This window comes from Macrobrachium nipponense, chromosome 1, assembly GCF_015104395.2.
Source record: "Macrobrachium nipponense isolate FS-2020 chromosome 1, ASM1510439v2, whole genome shotgun sequence".
Lineage (NCBI taxonomy): Eukaryota > Metazoa > Arthropoda > Malacostraca > Decapoda > Palaemonidae > Macrobrachium > Macrobrachium nipponense.
The window spans coordinates 181,212,479-181,229,375 of record NC_087200.1 but is presented as its reverse complement, the minus strand read 5'-3'; the positions used below and the strand labels follow the sequence as shown (position 1 = coordinate 181,229,375).

The 16,897-nt window shown below is 38.9% G+C and overlaps 1 protein-coding gene across 1 annotated transcript in view; it reads right to left on the bottom strand.

Moving 5' to 3' along the window:
- LOC135219888 (uncharacterized) overlaps positions 1 to 16,897 on the bottom strand; it is a 327,822-nt gene that overhangs the window by 261,025 nt on the left and 49,900 nt on the right. The gene's annotated exons all lie outside the window — the stretch shown is intronic.

The window sequence follows — 16,897 nt, the reverse complement described above, 5'->3', positions numbered from 1 at the left end:
GATAAAGATAACTTACAATTACGACGGAATTCGACCTGGAATGGCGATGGCTGGGAGCTGGAGAATCGAGAGACACACTAAAAACATCATGGTACTTAGGACGTTCAAGTACTAGGGCAGGAATGATGCGTCGCTTCGCCTACTTCAAAGGAAACTTACGCTTTCCCGCGTAAATTACAGAATCCTTGTAATTCAGACGGGAATCATGCGCTTATTTAGGCATTATTGCGAGATCAATGAATCTACTTTCTACTTGTGAATGGGAAGAATGACAGTTAAGTTATCATCTGGGATCAATGAATTGACTCACAGTTCTGGCTGAAGACCGTAATCTGCAAATTCTTGAATGGCTACGGAGTCCTTGGCTCCAATCTCTACATAGACAATTTAGCTCGTACTAGGGAATAGCAAATCATATTCATTAATGAAAATTCATAGTGTCTTCATTACTATAAGACGCGCTCCTTCCCCACCAGGCATTTAAGAATTACGTCTTAACTCTGTCGCGTATTGGACAGCTTCGGCTCAATGATTTGCCCGCGAGATCCCTCAGTCTTGCCCCAATTTAACGCAACACTTGTGAAGTTAAATAGCGGGGATTTCAAATGATCAGTTCGAAATTCCCGACAGTCTTCTAGTACAAAAAATGATTGGATTTATACCATCAGAAATAAAGGATAGTAATTGGGAGGGAGTATTCAGGATTCTGCTAAATTTTATGCTGATTTACTTGCAATTTCTGAAGAAGAAGAAGTTAGAAATGAATATTTTGACTGGAAAAGAATTTTGATATGGTCTTCCTAACTCAGACAACCCAAGTTCCCCACCCTTTAGAGGCACTTGACATTATTCCAAGGTCTATTTAAACTATATCAAGAATCTCTTGTTGATAGTATGCACAGTTCCAGTTACAACTTGCAATGCTGAAAGATCCTTTAGTGCTATGAAAATTTTAAAGAATTATTTAAGAAACAGAATGACAGATGAAAGGCTAACTGGGACTAGCACTTCTGTATATTCACCCTGACGTTGATATAGACATTGATACAAAGTATTAATAAATTTGCTCATGGCAAAAAAATAAAAATTGATTTTGCCTTATAGAAATATTGAAAGAGTAATTCAGTTAAGTTCTAAGTAATTAATTCATATCTGTTTTTATTGCAAAATATTTTGAATTGATTCAACTGAAGTACAAAGTAGTACAAAATTACATAAGAAATAATATTGCATTCAAAAATTTATGTAACAAAACCATAATTAAATAGATCCATCTGTAGGGCACATGCTCTTATGTAATGGTTGATGATCCATTTCCTATTCTCACAATATTCCAATGAAATGATGGTAGGAAGGTTTGTAAGTTAAAAATATACGTGTCTGAAGGAAATTTAAAATATATTATTTCTATCATAATATTGATTCTATTATGTTTCTGTTTTTCTCAATAAAACGGTGAAAGCCTCAAAGTTATATTGATATATTTCTAAACATTATGTAACTATTGAGAAATCAACTTTTTTTATATTATTATCTCGTAGTTATATCACTGAATTTTATTGCGGCAAGGATTGCCTGTAGTATGATGTAGTAGTGTAGGCTATAGCCTACTAGCCAGTCAGTACCATTTTTCAGGAAATTATATGTTGCTTATGAAAGCAGCCTTGGTGTGACTGATTGGGATTTCATTTAATTTAATGATGTAAAAGTTTATTCTATAAAATTTTACTAGATCGATGCCATGTAACTTAACCTCTAGCATTTAGTCATGGGATAGCAACAAGATCCCCCACCACTCCACAACAAATTTCTGGATCCGTCCCTGCTTCCTCTATCATTCGATGTTGAAAATAGTTGTATTATCTTTTGCCTTGTAGAAATCTTGGATTAACGTGTTATCATTCAAGAAACTGCATGGTTTAGTAGCTTTGGCTACACCTATACATGTCCTCGAACTATTCATTTTGGCAAGATGTTAATACTAATTTAAACAATTGTAATAAATGAAATATGATTTCTGTATGGTAAAAGTTATGGAATCGTTTTGCCATGAAAAAAAGTTGCCTATAAGGATGGCAACTACAATGAGATGGCTCTTGGTTAAGCAAGCGCTAGCTTAGGCAGTTATTTTTTTTTTTTTTTTTTTTTTTTTTAAGGAGAAAACAAAGTTTTATATACCGTAAACTGGATTTTACATTTATACAGTTCTCTATCCTTTCTGGTTTACATGAAAGGTTATGTCAGCACAATAGCGCATCTGTCCTTTTTTCATTCTCATCAAACTTAGCTAGCAAGGCACAGATTCAAACACTTTCAAAAGCACTATTCGCCTTTGCAAAGTTCACTCTTACCTTTCGACTCCTAAAAAAAAGTTAAAAGTAAACGGGGAATGTATTTTATTTGTTACAGTCTTACATAAAATTCACATTTTCTTTAATGTGAATTTAAAATGTTTCTATGAATGTTGCCCGGACATACGACGTAGAAATTAGGATTTAAAGAGGCAATTAATTTAGTCCTTCAATGTCAACAAGATGAAAGGGACTTTTCAGCTCCCATAGACAGACGATATAAGGAAGATCGAACACTGTCATAGTAACTTAGGGAAAAAGCTTACTTTAGACCAGTTATCGTAAATATTAGACCTGAATACGTATATCATTTCCCGCAAAATTTATTGCCTTTGGTTTACGTTTTTGTTCATATTTATGTCTTTGTCTAGGTTTACTAATGAACGAGGCAACCATTTTTGAGCGTAAACCGACAATTACCGAACCACAGGGACAGGCAAAAGTCCTCGGATTTACACATTTTCCTTTTTTCAATGTGTGCTCAAAATTTTTTATAGTCGTTTCGTTAGCAAATGATCTATAACTATAGTAGATTCACATCAACCGTGCATTTGATGTCATAGGTAGGATCTATGTTCCACCTCTCCTGAGGGATACTTTTGAAAGACGTATACCTCAGTAGAAGTGGAACATATATCCTACCTATGAGAACTCTCTCGAGAGAGACTGAGAGTTTGAGCCCTGTGATTGGCTTATGAACAGCCAAAAAGGAGCGTCGTCAAAGACTGGCCTAGACATCAAATGCACGGTTGAGAATCTACTATAGCCTAGTGTACCAGGCTCTTACCCTAGTGCTTGCTATTAGTTTTAAAAACATTCCATGAAGTTACCCTAATCTGATGAAGACTGTGAGGAATTCCTCTCACAAACGATTTTATTTTCTAATAATTTTTATTTTTTTGTGTATTCACTTGTTTCCATGCTATTTGTCTTTTATTATAGTTTTTAGTGTCCGTCTCATTAGAAATTATTGACTGATTTTCACTGCGTATAGCCGTCTGTCAGGTAATCGACAGACAGGAACTATGTTACTGTATTTGTATTCATGTGAAAACCATGACATAATAAGGGTGAAAGAACCACATCTATTCGAGAATGACACTCTTAACATTATTTTATCTGATTTTGCTATGTTCTAGTACGTAGTATCTGTGGTGCGCTTAGTACCGAAAAGATGGTTTTACACAAAGACGAAGTCTTTTGACATAAACGTCAGTAGACGTTTTAGTAACGAAGTTACTGTTTTAGTTATGATAATTCATTTGTCTTTATATATATGAAATTGATCTTGGTGAATGTATTGCGCATATTACGTATGGTAAGAGTTGAAGGTGTCATTGGGTCTTGTTTGTTCCTCTCGCCAGAGAAGCCATTAGGAGAGGTCAAGAGATCAGAGGGGAAAGAAGGGTAGTAGACTTCTTGCCCCTCTGTCGCCTCCTTTGCATGCCCCTCGTGGGTGTGTATGCGTATGTGCGTAGTACACTGTATGGGCATGATACCGCCCAAAATTGTATTGACACACACCACAATTAATTCACTACATTTAATAAATATGTTGAAGTTGCAAACTATTATATTTTGAATTTATTTTTGATAACGAAGTTGATAATTATTGTAGAGTTTTTTTATGTTCATGAAAATGTGAGGACCAGAGATTAAGACAGGTAGCTGGGTACTGATGATTTATTTACGTTGTTGTTTAAGATTAAGCTGGCCTTGTGCCAGCACGGGCTCTTGCTCACAGAGCAGCCGTAATTTTATTTACATACAAACTGGGTTGACATAGACAGGGTGCGACGGATATGTAGTGCAGTCTCGCACCGCAAACTGAAATGACTCTGAGACAGTAAATTTGTGTTTTCTTACAGACATACATTTAGATATAATTAGGCGTACAAATAATGGAATTGCATGTGTTTATACATCAGCAAAAAGGCCGCGGAACGCTCTATCAGACGGAAGTAAGAACAACGCGACTTGATTATCGAGTTCGATGAAAATAGGGAAAAAGCGTTGTCCTTACAAATACTCCGCTACAAGACAATGATTATGGAGTAATTATTGGATGACAATCTTGGAGGCAGGGGGCGACCCCGTGTCCTTGTGACACTTGTTGTAGGGCGTCCTCGAGTGTAGTCCTTCGGTTTTGCTGATTGACAGGATGCCTCCTCTGGCGGTAGCCTGGGGGGTTTCTACTGTAATGCCGGGGCGACCAATAATGCGAGAGAGAGAGCTGCATTGTGTGTGGTGGTGGAGTGGGACGGGGCCGTGGGGATCCCCAGGTGCGGCAGCGGCATAGGTTGGCTGAGGAAGTCCCCAGCGCCGCATGCGGCGTCCCGCGGGCAGAGCGGGAACCACAGGTAAGCAGCGGCGTCAGCAGGTCGAGGAAACCACAGGTAGCGGCGTCAGCAGGCAGGGGAGGCCCACAGGCGTGGCAGCGGTGTCGGTGGGCCGAGCAGGTCCACAGGCGTGGCATCGACGTCAGGAAGGCCGAGCGAGCCCCAGGAATAACGGCGGCGTCGAGGGTTTGAAGAGGCCCACAGGCAGCGACGTCAGGGGGCCGAGCAGGCCCACGTGTGCGGCAGCGACGTCGGGTGGGTAAAGCAGGTCCCTCGGTGTAGCAACGGCGTCGGCAGGCAGGGGAGGCCCACAGGCAGCGACGTTCGGGTGGGTAAAGCACATCCCTGGGTGTAGCAGCGGCGCCGGCAGGCAGGGGATTTCGTATGGGGACTCGCAGGTGCGGCAATGGTGTCGGGGAAGAACCGAGGCCCGCAGGTTCGGCGGGTCGAGAAGATATCTGGCGTCCCCCGGGTAAGGCAAAGGAGGCCGCGACGTCGGGTGGATGTTTCTGAACCGCCGCCTGAATTTTGTGTTGGCTGACCAGCACCCAGCTACCCGTCCTCGAAATAAACGCCAAAACACGCTGGGAAGCAGTGCCGTGATTAGTCCGTTAATGGCGTTGGTGTCGTCCTCGCAGTGGAGTTTTCAGAGACCTAAACTGTGGCGCCGTATTGAGTACGTTAAAGGTTCTCTGAAGGTGAGCGACCGTAATTAGTCCGTTAAAGGCTGGGCCAAATAAACCGCTGTGTCACCAACTCGGGAAGGTCACCATTGTGTGAGGACTAGAGATTAAGACAGGTAGCTGGTACTGATGATTTATTTTTTGTTGTTTAAGATTAAGCTGGCCTTGTGCCAGCACGGGCTCTTGCTGGGTTGACATAGACAGGTGCGGACGGATATGTAGTGCAGTCTCGCACCGCAAACAGAAATGACTCTGAGACAGTAAATTTGTGTTTTCTTACAGACATACATTTAGATATAATTAGGCGTACAAATAATGGAATTGCATGTGTTATACATCGGCGAAAAGGCCGCGGATGGCTCTATCAGACGGAAGTAAGACCAACGCGACTTGATTATCGAGTTCGATGAAAATAGGGAAAAAGCGTTGTCCTTACAAAAACCTTGTACGTCAGTTCTATATTCGTGGTAATTGTGTAACTTGTCTCTTTTTCCCCAACCACGCCCCGAATGCAGGACGGAACGAAGAGCTTCTTGGCTCAACTTTTGAGTTTACCTGTTATCTAGTGTTGTGTAGTGATGTGTGTGTGGATTTAGAAAGGGCGATTGCCCTGAGTCTTTGAATTTTGTCGTAATTTGTTTCATTTGAGTGCCATTGATTTACAATTCCCCTTGAGTGATTAATTTCATTGTCACTTATATGTTATTACTCTTTGATATGTTTAACTTTTAGTTATTAATTAAATTAATTTTGACTTTACATTTATCAAATGCGTTTCAATATCCTTCGATTTTATCTCATTTTTCCTATGTTTTAGTTTTGTGGATGGTGAATATAAATTGATCTGATAAACCTTTATTGTGTTCATACTTTAGGTTATGCAAATAACTTTTAAAAAAACGAGATAACAGCGGTCCTCTAAGGTCTGAAAATCAACCCGTGAGTACTCGCAACATTTAGAGAGAGAGAGAAGAGAGGAGAGAGAGAGTTGAGAGAGAGAAGCGAGAGAGAGAGAGAGAGAGAGAGAGCGAGAGAAGAGCGAGCGAGGAGGCGCGTAACTCTCGTCATACCTCGTATAGCGATTTATGATCTGAGTTCATGTCTACAAGGACTGCTCAGAAGTGAAAGTACTTAATTATGGTACTATTCATTAATGATATTGGTGTGTTATCCTCGTTAATAATAAATTGGGTTGAGAGATATCTCCCCGTAATTTAGAAACCGCAAATTAGCGGTTTTTGACCAAGTAACAACGTTAAACATATAATACAGTCCACTATAAGTCCATCTTTTTCGCCACAGCTTCGCACCCTTCTTGGTCCTTCGAACCGGATGTTTAAACACTTCCGAATTGGTTATTCTGGATACTGAACACATTATTTTGGACCTTTGTAACTTGGGAATCAGATAATTCTATATCACCATCGTTTGTTGTTGGATTGTTTACAGCCCCTTTCCCTTAGTTAGAGTAATTTTTTGCTGGCCACATTGTTTTTTGAACTACCACACACACACACACACGACAACCTAAGATGAAGGGTCAATAACTAGGTGAGTGTCATTCTCCTTTTTTGAAGGTAGATGTGGTTCACATATAAGTATTGAGATGTAACGAGACGATGTGTATTCTTCCGTCTCATTGCAATTTGACTTTTGAATAAGAGTTTTGTAATACGGTATTGACCAGAATTATTTTTGTAGAACACAGATTGTTAACTTGAATGTTTTTCTGTGTATCAGTGTTTTTCGAGGAAGTGTTGTTACTTCGATATTATTGAGATTTATATTGTAATTGTTATTGTCAACTTTGTATGTTTTGTAAGGTTATTTTGCCTTACAATTTTCACCATGGATGCAGACAATTGTAGTAATGCACTCATTTTGTATGAGGCTGCTATAAGTGAAATCGAACGACGTTTGAATGAGGTAAAACGTGTTGAACAGTTGTCTACAGCAGTAATTGAGCTGCATTTAGGGTCCCTTCAGAAAGCAGCTGATTCACTACAGACAGCAGCTTCTGAATATTATAATGAGATTAAGGGTCGTGAAACGCTATAACGAGGACTAACGGTTACCTCTCTGGCGCGGTCAACGAAATCTCCAAACTCACGATCGGTTAGCAGCAGCCACACCCGCGCCCTCCCAGTGCCCGCGCCCACACCTGTTAATCCGACACCCTGCCGGTAAGCCTGCTACCCCTCAGTTATTCTCACAACCTAAGTTGCCTCAAATTACGATACCTACTTTTGATGGCAAAATTGAGCAATGATATCCTTTTTGGACTGTTTTTAAAGCAGTTTATTCATGATAGGCAGGACATGAAATGAATGTCAATCAAGTTTACTATGCTGACTAGTTATCTAAGGGTAAAGCACGCGAAACCATTGAGGGTTTAGCTATAACTCCAGCTAATTATACTGCAGCAATAAGCTTACTGAAAACTCGTTTTTCCAACGTTGGGAAATTAGAAGAAAACTTAAGAAAGCGGCTGTTAAGTTTACCGCACCCTGAGCATGATGCAGAGCAACTGATGGATTTCCTTATAAAATGGAATAGCATCGTTCATCAGTTAGACGCTTTACCAGGTATTATGAGCGGCGACTCTAATGAGAAAGCAATTATCAAGCGGTGTTTATCAAAGGAAACATTGCAAGCCTTGTATCAGAGATATGATACTTGTGAACTCAATGTAGATCAATTGAGAAAGGGCATTGAGAAATTAATTGAGCGTTTAGGTAGAAGTAATATGCATAACCCCACGTCATCACCGTCCAACCTAGTAAGAGCTGGCAAGGATCGCAACAAGAGTTCGAAAAACAAGCGTCAAGCTAATTCGCCTAGTAGTGCTTTCAGAACTAATGTTAGAAATAACCCCTAAGAAAATAACTTTTTCTTGTGTTTTTGTCAAGGCGAACACAGCGGTAAGGTCTGCACGAAATACAATACTTTAGAGGCTAGAAGAGCTCGTATCATTGAATTACAACTATGCTTTGGTTGTTTAAGAAAGGGTCATCGTTTATTTGAATGTAACAGTAAGAGTAAGACACATTGTTTTAAACTGTAATGGTAAACATCATACATTCCTATGTCCTAGACTATTACCTAATTCTACGAGCGTTAATGTAAATTCGTCTCAGACAACCTTCTAGCACCAAATCAGGTCATAGTAGAGTTGATAATTAATAAGCCTATATGAAAACTGCTCAATCGCAGCCTAGTTTCAGTACTAGCCAGAAATCAGCGGTCTACGGTAATCAGAGTAATTCTCAGAATAATGTTAACAGTAATCAAGTAACTGTGAAAAATGTCGCATCTCTTCGACCGACAGCGTTACCGACAGCCACCCTTCTATTGAGTAATGATGGGAATCGGATCCCGGTTCGAGCCTTTTTAGACAGCGGATCTCAAAGAACGTTCATTAACCCAGATGTTGTTGAGAAATTGAACTTAGTGCCCATAAAACAAGTGGAACTGACATTAATTCCGTTTGGAGATAATGTTGAAACTAAAATGTTTGATGTAGTAAGAGTAATGGTTCGAGCAGGTACTAAACGTATCAAATTAAATGCTGTTGTTTGTAATCATGTTAACACTTCCATACACACACACCTGGTCTACACAACGTGTATCTGCGATTGCAAGAACGAGGTGTTAAACTGGCAGATAAGAATATTGAATCAGATACACTCAGTGATATAGGTTTGATTATTGGTGCTGATTATTATAATAATGCATTTGTGTATTGTCACGATAAATATGATGATGTATGTTTGCTTGGTAGCACCGCCGATGCTGTTATTTTTGGTCCTATACCCAATTGGGCTTGTAATGTTATCAGTGATGATGAAAATGTAAGATCTGTAATAAGTACACAGAGTATAGTTTGCTCGAGAGTCACTGCTTCTGTAAATCCTCTTGACGATGAGGATATTTCTAGACTGGTCATTAGATACGATCGGTATCGGGAAGGATGCGCGATCCTATAACGATCAAGCAGCAATCGAACATTTCAATGAGACTATTGTAAAGACTGATAACAAATATATGATTGATTTGCCATTTAAGAGCGATGCCAGACCCCCTACGGGTTATAGAAAAGCCTTAGGTCAATTATATTCACTTAAGATAACCTTTCAGTCTAAACCAGTCATGTTTGATCAATATCAGTCTGTTTTAGATGAGTATGTTAAGTTAGGATTTATTGAGGAGATAAAGTTAGAAGATAACCTCCTTTGATCCAGTTGATGGCATTAATCATTATTTACCTCACCACCCAGTTTTTAAGGAATCTGCTACGACTCCAATTAGGATAGTTTTCAATGCAAGTAGTAAGGAGTCACACCATCCAAATGTCCCTCAATGATTGTTTACATGCGGGACCTAATCTGGCAACGAAATTGACAGATTTCGCTGCTGGAATTTCGTCAGAACAAATATGCTGTAGTAGCAGACATAAGTAAAGCTTTCCATTCTAGAATAGGAAATTAATGAAAATCACAGATTTCACAAGATTCTTAGTGGTTTACTGATAGAGATTTTAAGCATGTCAAGACTTTTAGAATTAAAGTTTTATTGTTTGGAGCAACTTGTTCACCTTTTTTGCTGAATTAGACAATACAACTATCATTTGCAAAAACCATTCAGATCCCATCGCCAGCTCAGTCAAGAAGTCCTTTTATGTGGATAACTTTATGAAAACATGAGAAATGTGAAGATTTAGAACTCGAGAGTAATAAGGTAAACCAAATTATGTTGAAAGCTAATACCCCCTTTTGGGAGAATGGGCTAGCAATTTGAGTTCATTTAATGATAAACATACCACAGATACTGTCAACTTGAATTCGGTATAACTACTCGGCCTCTTGTGGGATACTTGTAATGACTCAATGAGTGTAAAGATGCCTTCTCAGATTGTTACATATATAAAAAATCTAGGAAATGTTTGTACTTTGACTAAGAGAAAGGTTGTGTATCTCCTTTCAACCATCTTTGATCCTTTGGGAATATTAACGCCCGTAACAATCAAGGGAAAACTATTTGTGAAGAAATTGTGGGAACTGAAAACTGACTGGGATGACGAACTGATGATGGATTTAAAGAAAGAGTTCGATGAATTGTTAAACCAACGGGTTACAAACCAGTTCTAGTGTTCCCTCTGAGTTAAGGAATCTTATCAGACAATTAGGACTTATGTTGATAAAAGTGGTTTCATTCGGTGCCAAGGAAGACTTCTTAATGCAGAATTACCTGAATTCGCTAAGCATCCAGTATATGTCGCCAGCCGACACCCCTTATGGCAACTTATAGTGTCTCATTATCACATACTCAACTTGCCACTGCAAACACGAATACACTTGTGGTTATACGTATTGAGACAACAGTTTTGGGCTGGAAAAATGAGACAGTCCGTTAAGAAGATCCTGAAAGTGTGCTTATTGTGTAAGAAAGCACAAAATCAACCTCTAAGTCTACCCTGGATTTCCCCCACCCCCATTACCACCCGAACGAGTTAAGCATCAAATCCCTTTTTCCTGTGTTGGCGTTGACTATACGGGAAACATTAAGGTGGCTGAAAAATGAAGCTGAGAACGAGAAGGCGTATATCTTGTTGTTTACATGCGCTACGTCAAGAGCGGTTGCCCTATATGTGTGCAAATCATGAATGCACAAGAATTCCTCTTTGTTTTTTAGACAATTCGCGGCAAGACACGGACTTCCGAAAGATTTAATAAGTGATAATGCGCCAAACTTCATTGCAGCCAGTAAGTTTCTAAGAGATATCAGCGAAGAGCCCGAAATAAGAATTAGCTGACGGATCAGGATTTAGAATGGAAGTTCATAACACCCCGATCACCATGGAAAGGCGGCTTTTACGAGAGACTGATCGGAGTGGTGAAATCGTGCTAACAAAGGGCCCTGTACAGAAAAAGTCTCTCGTTTATATTACTCAATACCATCATCACCGAAGCCGAGAACATCATCAATAACAGACCACTAACATGTCAACGAAGATAATGCCGACATCGCGCTCACCCCTGCCAGACTCTTATACAGCAGAGCTATTACAATGGCTCCTCCTTTAAAGTTCGTCGAAGTACCTTTCAATGAGAATGTCGAATTGAGGGAGAACTATGCAAGACTGTGTGAGACGATAAGAAAGTTTGAGAAATTGTGGCTACTTGACTATTGTCTTCTCTTAGAGAGAGGCACAGAAACATCGAGTCTTCAACCATCTGTCCATTAAGCCTTTGGGAATCATCGAGAAACTCCACGCAGGTCCTGATAATGTTATAAGGACAGTCGAGATAAAAACAGCAAGTGAAAATTTTACGAGACCATTGAATCAAGTCATTCCACCACCCGAATGTAATGTCAGAGAGGAATCGACACCAGAAAGCGGGCAGAATGAAGTAGGCGAGGACCAGCGACAAATAAACAAAACAACCAAGAAGACGATGGAGAGGGCCGAAACCAAGGACGTCCGAGATGGCCCTAGAAAGTTTTGCGGAGGATGACCCTACGGACCTCAACAGGTTCCCCGCCACTACAAGTGATGTCTGATCGTCGGCCCATGAGAAGAACTGCTGCTAAGGCCGACGAACAAAGAAAACAGTTGATTCGAGATGGAGCTTTATAAGGACACTATACATTATGTTGTATGAATTTTTGGTGGGGAGGGTGTGAGGAATTCCTCTCACAACAATTTTATTTTCTAATGTTTTGTGTATTCACTTGTTTCCATGCTTTTTGTCTTTTATTATAGTTATTAGTGTCTGTCTCATAAGAAATTATTGATTGATTTTCACTGCGTATTGCCGTCTGTCAGGTAATCGACAGACAGGAACTATGTTACTGTATTTGTATTCATGTGAAACCAAATATATTCGCATGCCCATATATTTTGTAAAGATATGGACGTCTTCATTGCATGACATAATAAGGGTGAAAGAACCACATCTATCGAGAATGACACTTAATATTATATTATTTTGATTTTGCTATGTTTTCTAGTACGTAGTATCTGTGGTGCGGTTAGCAATGAAAAGATGGTTTTACACAAAGACAAGTCTTTTGACATAAATGTCAGTAGACGTTTTAGTAACGAAGTATAATTACTGTTTTAGTTATGATAATTCATTTGTCTTTATATATATGAAATTGATCTTGGTGAATGTATTGCGCATATTACGTATGGTAAGAGTTGGTGTCATTGGGTCTTGTTTGTGCCTCTCGCCAGAGAAGCCATTAGGAGAGGTCAAAAGATCGTGTATGCGTATGTGTGTAGTACACTGTATGGGCATGATATCGCCCAAAATTGTATTGACACACACCACCAATTAATTCACTACATTTAATAATATGTTGAAGTTGCGCACTATTATATTTGGAATTTATTTTTGACAACGAACTTGATAATTATTGTAAAGTTTTTTGTTCATGAAAACCTTGTAAGTCAGTTCTGCATTCGTGGGTACTTGTATAACTTGTCTCTTTTTTTTTTTTTTTTTTTTCCCAACAAACCCGAATGCAGGACGGAACGAACAGCTTCTTGGCTCAACTTTTGAGGTGACCTGTTATCTAGTGTTGTGTGTGATGTGTGTGAATTTTAGAAAGGGCGATTGCCCTGATTCTTTTAATTTTGTCGTAATTTGTTTCATTTGAGTGCCATTGATTTACAATTCCCTTTGAGTGATTAATTTCATTTGTCACTTATATGTTATTACTCTTTGATATGTTTAACTTTTAGTTATTAAATTAATTTTAACTTTACATTTATCAAATGCGTTTCAATATCCCTCGATTTCATCTCATTTTTCCTGTTTCAATTTTATGGATGGTGAATAAATAAATTGATCTGATAAACCTTTGATTGTTTTCATATTTTAAGGTTATGCAAATAACTTTTAGAAACGAGATAACACAGCGGTCCTATAAGGTCTGAAAATCAACCCGTGAGTACTCGCAACATTTAGAGAGAGAGAGGCGCGTTACCTCTCGTCGTATCTCGTGTAGCGATTTATGATCTGAGTTCATATCTACAAGGATTGCTCAGTATGTGAAAGTACTTCATTCTGCTACTATTTATTAATGATATTGGTGTGTTATCCTCGTTAATAATGAATTGGGTTGAGAAATATCTCCCCGTTAATTTAGAAACCGCAAAGGGAGTTTTGTGGAGTTGTTACGTAGGGCTTAGTGGTTTTTGACCAAGACATCCCTCTCACATTTCTGATGTTTTTAAGTATTCATCAATTTCCCATGAGAAACTTTCTTCAGTTGTTAAGGTTGCCTTTATCATAAGAAAATAGAGAATTTTATAGTGAACTGCCGTTGATCAGATTATCAACAGCGACTATCCTGTTATAAAGCAATTGCACGAATTTAAGTAAATGCCTAGTTCTGTAGAGGATGACTCTACAGATTTCAGCACTCCAATAATATAGATAAATAGACTTTTTCGAAATAGTGAACTTAGCAATAAGTATTGCTACGATCAGTAAGCATGATCGTTTGTTCGATTTTTCTGTATACAATATTTTTATGTTAAATTAGCTAAAACTTAAAAAGATTATTTGGGTCAGTTTTAAAAAAATATATATATTTAACAACTTTCCATTTAATATTCAATAATTATATAAATAGCATGTAAAAATCAAGGAGGAAGGGAAAAAAAGGAAGTTTCGTTCCAGCTGATATTAGCACCTCCCACCACCGACAGGACGAGCCCCTGCACCAAGTAAGCTCTGATTTCTAACGGGTCAAGATCATCCTCGAACACCGATTGCGCCTCTTTTGATGCTGGAAGAGAATGATGATGTGGTGGTCAGTCGACATAAGGTAGTTGAAAAGGACACGGGGACAACAAACTTCAAGCAATTTTCAAATACCCAGAAACAGCGCTTCTGTATCCTACGAGTTTTTTCTTCGTTCGATATCTTTATGAGTTTGCATAGCTTCTTATCCTTCTAAAGAAAACTGAATAACATCTCACAAGGAGGCAAAGCATACTGAATTTTTTTTAACCATAATTTTGGGCTGATTTCATGTCTTGTTAGCAGTAGATACGGTTTCTAAGTCATCAATGTCTTCTTGCATTATCAACATATTACCATGCGTGGCGCATATATGTCGAAACCTTAGAATAATATACCTTCCTCTGTCATTCGATATTGAAAATTGTTGTATTATCTTATGTAACAAATCTTGGATTAACGCATGTTATCATTCAAGAAACTGTATGGTTTAGTAGCTTTGGCTAGACCTATGCATGCCCTCGAACTATTCATTTGGCAAGATGCTATCTAATTTAAACCTTCGAATAAAATACTGATTTCTGTATGATAAAAATTATGGAATCGTTTTGCCATGAAAAAAAAAGTTGCCTATAAGGATGGTAAGTGCAATGAGATGAATCTTGGTTAAGCAGCGCTAGCTTAGGCAGTTTTTTTATTTTGATTGTTTTTCCTTTTTCTCCTTAAAAAAACAGTTTTATAGTACCGTAAACTGGATTTTACATTTATACAGTTCCCTCTCCTTTCTGGTTTAACTGAGGATTATGTCAGCACAATAGCGCATCTGTCCGTTCATACTCATCAAACTTAGCTAGCAAGGCACAGATTGAAACACTTCCAAAAGCACTATTCGCCTTTGCAAAGTTCACTCTTACCTATAGACTCCTAAAGTTAAAAGTAAACAGGGAATTATTTTATTTGTTACAGTATTACATAAAATTTACATTTTCTTTGATGTGAATTTAAAATGTTTTCTATGAATGTTGCCCGGACATACGACGTACAAATTAGGATTTAAAGAGGCAATTAATTTAGTCCTTCAATGTCAACGAGATGAAAAGGACTGTTCTGCTCCCATAGACAGACGTATATAAGGAAGATCGAACACTGTCATGTAACTTAAAGTAAATGCGTTACTTTAAAACCATTATCGTAAATTGGACCTGAATACGTATATCATTTCCCGCAAAATTTATCGCCTTTGGTTTATGTTCTTGTCAATATTTATGTCGTTTGTCTAGGTTTAATAAACAAGGCAACCATTTTGAGAGTAAACCGACATTTACCAACAACAGGGACAGGCAGAAGTTTTCGTATTTCACATTTTAATTTTTTTCAATGTATTCTCTGAACGTTTTTTTATAATCGTTTCATTAGCAAATGACCTATAACTATAGTAGATTCACATCAACCGGGCATTTGATGTCTAGGCCAGTCCCTTACGACGTTCCTGATTGGCTGTTGATAAGCCAATCACAGGGCTGGAATTGAAACTCTCAGTCTCTCTCGAGAGTTCACATGGGTAGGATCTATGTTCCAGCTCTCCTGAGGGATACTTTTGAAAGACGTATACCTCAGTAGAGGTGGAACATATATCCTACATATGGGAACTCTCTCGAGAGAGAGATTGGGAGTTTTAAGCCCTGTGATTGGCTTATGAAAAGCCAAAAAGGAGTGTCGTCGAGACTGGCCTAGACATCAAATGCACGGTTGAGAATCTACTATAGCCTAGTGTACCAGGCTCTTACCCTAGTGCTTGCTATTAGTTTTAAAAACATTCCATGAAGTTTCCCTAATCTGATGAAAACTGTCGATGGGATTTAGGATTAAAAGTACTCATTTGTGGAAGACACGAATGTTCAAATAACAATTCCCCTCACGTACTGTTTACAGAGGACACTCAGAGGCCAAGAATGAATTGGTACATTAGATAACTAAGGATAATTTAGTTATCAATTTGTTTTTGTTTGTATGATGTATTTACGTTGCATGAACCAGTGATTATTCAGCAACAGGACCAACGGCTTTACGTGTCTTCCGAACCACGTCGAGAGTGAACTTCTACCACCAGAATTACTACACATCTCTCACTCCTCAATGGAATGGCCGAGAATCGAACTCGCAGCCCCACCGAGGTGGCAGGCAATGACCATACCAACAACACCACTGAGGCGCTTTTAGTTATCACGTGGCCGTGACCGTCATCCAAACTATCAAGTTCCCTTGGAATGGACTATCAACTCAGTATTCATAATTACAATATGAAACCCACATTATTCAATTATTTAACGATCCCCCAATATTTTACTTCACAAAGATACACAGGCAAAACCCATTATAAAGTGGATGAACCCCCACGGTAAAGTTTAACACAAACGAATAGTCAACGACAAATGGCTGAGACAGAGGAGAGAGATTGCAACCTGCTTACCTGCTAAAGTGGATTCACATCAGTCGTGCATTTGATGTCTAGGCTCGTCCCTTACGACGCTCCTGATAAGCAAATCACAGGGCTGGATACTCAGTCTCTCGAGAGAGTTCACATAGGTAGGATGTATGGTTCCACCTCTCCTGAAAGAAGTATACCTCAGGAAAGGTGGAACATAGATCCTATCCTTGTGAACCCTCGAGAGATACTAAGTTTCCAGCCCCCTGATCTGTGAGTGGCTTATCAAAACAGCAATCAGGAGCGTCGTAAGAGACTGGCCTAGACATCAAATGCACGGTTGATG